At 35.2% G+C, this 3505-nt stretch overlaps 1 long non-coding RNA gene across 1 annotated transcript; it reads right to left on the bottom strand.

The window, feature by feature from the left end:
* Positions 1–1354: 1354 nt before the first annotated feature.
* Positions 1355–2293, bottom strand: LOC130070057 (uncharacterized). Its single transcript, XR_008803832.1, has 3 exons — positions 2193–2293; positions 1979–2024; positions 1355–1523 (listed from the first exon to the last, which is right to left on the bottom strand). It is a non-coding gene; the product is annotated as an uncharacterized LOC130070057 (long non-coding RNA).
* Positions 2294–3505: the final 1212 nt, after the last annotated feature.

Below are 3505 nucleotides of genomic sequence, written 5' to 3'. Positions count from 1 at the left end.
GTCCTTTTAATTAATTTCCCCTCTTTAAAAAAAAAAAAAAAAAACCCTACTTTATCATTTATTATCAAAAGAGTGGCTTACAAAGTTTTAGATTTGCACAACAGTGTGATGAAGTTAGTTTTGCCAAAACGCTCTTACATGTGATGTTCTTGTGAATTAAATTTCTGATGTAACAACATATGTTTTTTGTTGTTTTTTTTTGTCCAAGTTTCTTTTTTTATGTTACAAAAGTCAAATGTTAGTAAAGCTCAGTCTTTGAATAATATCAAGTGACTGGACATAGAGATCTCGGTAGCTCAGTGATGATGTCAGGGGATCAATTAATCCCTGCAGAACAGCAAAGCTCTGTTCAGATAAAGGGCATTGGATCTCTGGAATCACCACACCATCTTCTGGGTCAGTATCAGACGTTTGCTGTTGACACAGTTGCTCGATTATCTGCAAAATCAAAGAAACATTAAGTAGGTCAAAATGCCAACTGTTTTGAAATATTGTCAATGACTTGTATCCATGTTGTTATAAACTCATGTAACTTTACTCATATTCAGATCTATTATTAAAATGCATTTTAAATTATAAAAATCAAGTTGTCAAGTAAGGCACATTTACAAAGGGTTCGGCTACTATGCTCCTGAAGAGTTATCATTGTAAATAAGTAATTCACACAGGTTTAATGAAATAAGGGTAAGGAAATTAATTATATTGATTATACACAGATAACATTAAAGGGTTAGTTCACCCAAAAATTAAAATGTCATTAATGACTCTCCTTCATGTCGTCCCAAGCCCGTCAGACCTCCGTTCATCTTCAGAACACAGTTTAAGATATTTTAGATTTAGTCCGAGAGCTTTCTGTCCCTCCATTGGAAATGTATGTACGGTATACTGTCCTTGTCCAGAAAGGAAATAAAGACATCATCAAAGTAGTCCATGTGACATCAGTGGGTTAGTTAGAATGTTTTGAAGCATCGAATATACATTTTGGTCCAAAAATAACAAAAACTACAACTTCCAGAATCGGAAGACAATACAATGCTGAATAAAGTCGTAGTTTTTATTATTTTTGGAACAAAATGTATTTAAGGCATTACAGTACAGTTTTTTTTTTTTTTTTTTTTTTAAGAATTGAGCGCCTGTGGCGTGATGTGTGGTCAGCCGTCACATCAAAATACTACGAAACCCTACATGCAATGGTAGAAGATGGAGTGCTTGATCTATCAAATCAACTACACCTCTTCTGTGTGCACTACACAATTCTTCCACGCCTCCACCACCCATCTCCTTACTTATAGTTCTATCTATTTTTACCACACTGGGGGAGTACTCTGGGAGTAATCTTTATTCTATTGAATTACATGTGAACTTGTGAAATGTAGTTAAGATGTTGACTCCAAAAAAAAAAAAGACATCACATGTTAACAGTGTTCTTACCTTGAAGGCCACCCATGTTTGTGAACACCCTCCAGAAAGAATGAGAAGGCAGTTGATGCCTTGTTGTTTTCAGCAGCATCAAGGTATAGGATCTATGAAAAAAGGGGTTTAGGAGAAAGATATTTCTTAAAATAATTTTCACTTTAAATGGACATGTTGCAAGCAGTATTTCATATATATATATATATATATATATATATATATATATATATATATATATATATATATATATAGCCCAGTTTCTCAGACAAGACTTAAACCTAATCCCAGATTAAAATGCATGTTTGACCTCGAGTAATGGTATAATGGTCCCTTTATAAAATCTACTTGAAAGTTCTAAAGGCCTTGCCGAGTAGTATCCTTGTGGTAATCCAAATCCAAAGTAGATGGCTACCATCAACTGTTTACCCAAAATATCTTCTTTTGCATTCAGCATAAGAGAGAAATGTATATAGGTTTGGAACAAGTGATGACAGTTTTAGTTTTTGGGGAAAATATTTTATTTAAGTTTTAAAACAGAACAAATTCAGAGCTTGACAAACAGTACCTTCCTTGAGAAACCATCAATCCCACCAAATATCACAATATTGAATCTAAAAAACAAAAATATGAACATAAGACTATACTGTTTGTTAGCAGTCATTTAGTTTAGGGTATCTTTTTTTTATTATTTAAGGCATTTTTAATGTGTACATGTGTCATTATGTAAAGAAACAACTAAGATTTTCTGTATATGTGAGTGTAAGAGAGAAAATACCCACGTGATTAGCTTATGATTGGTGTCCACATGAACTAAGGACAATGGTGCAGGAACAGAGTAGCTTCTGCGAGCTATGAAACCAAGCTGAACCATTCTGGCCAAAATTCCATCCACCTCCATCCACCCGTCGCATAGAGGCCTTCATCCTGTGCCACTGTATCCGGTGCCCTCTTGCCAAAAGTTCACCTTTCATTAGTCTGTAGCCTGCATGTGGCATTCTTATTTTTATTGATCTTACAACATTATCAAGTTCTTTATCTGAAATGTTGGAATAGCAGGCTCTGACAGACAGGGTGTGTTCTTTCAATCTTCTGTTCATTGTGCTTCTTGAAACACCACAGATCCTAGAAAGATGTTCTACAGGGAGAGCCATACGAAGGAGTTCCACAAGGTCATCCCTGCTGATATCTAAACGTGGGCGTCCCACGTTTCCCCAAGTGCAGGTTAAAATATCAGATGTAGGTGTTGAAGTTTCTTCCGGACTTACATTTACATGAATTATGCTGATTAGCTCCTGTAGACCTGCAATTAAAGCTTCTGGGATGTTGACATGATTTGAAGCAGTAATTGCCAAATCCAGTTCTTGCCGCGCAGTATCCAAGAGGTAATCCAAATCTAATGTTTCATTTCGAATAATCAAGCTAAACTTTGACAGCATATGCTGTAAAATGTCGTGTTGCACTTGTTCCTAAAGGTAAACAACAAAAAAACAGCCCCTTAAGGTTAGTTAAGACAATCCTTTTTTTCTCTTTCTCTCTCTTCCTCCAGTTAATTTTTACAAAGTCAGCCATTATCATAAGGATTAGCAAACCAGTTTTACCCTAATTAAGCTGTATAATTTATATACCATCATTCAGTGCCTAACGTTACCTGGAAAAGAGACATTTGTCTTTGGTCCTGAGAAACGTTAGCATTAAAAGAAAGGAAGATTAGGCAAACATATTATTTATTTTATTTATATCTACACACCGTATCTTGATATATGAAACAGTTTTTTAAACAATACATTTGTAAAATAAAGCCAGAACTGTTGCACACTGTAACATTACATGGATAAAACTTGTATCAATGTTATTGGTTACTTCAGTGACACGAACTTACTACAAGCTGCCTTGAAGAGCAAGCTGAGGAGGAAGATGATGCCGCTCCGTGTCTCTCCTGAGAGCTCATCCTCACAGACTGAGACGAAGGAAGCCGACGGTCTCATATAATATTAAATTATATAATTGTAGGTCAAGTATTATTTACATATATTGTTAGTAATAGAACAAAGCACGAAGTATTGCGTAACTGAATGTCTAACCGCGAGAGCTT

Source organism: Rhinichthys klamathensis, unplaced genomic scaffold (assembly GCF_029890125.1).
Source record: "Rhinichthys klamathensis goyatoka isolate OS25496 unplaced genomic scaffold, OSU_Roscu_1.1 h1tg000018l_1, whole genome shotgun sequence".
Taxonomy (NCBI): domain Eukaryota; kingdom Metazoa; phylum Chordata; class Actinopteri; order Cypriniformes; family Leuciscidae; genus Rhinichthys; species Rhinichthys klamathensis.
The sequence above is the reverse complement of the archived record's forward strand: the minus strand, read 5'-3'. Positions and strand labels throughout refer to the sequence as shown.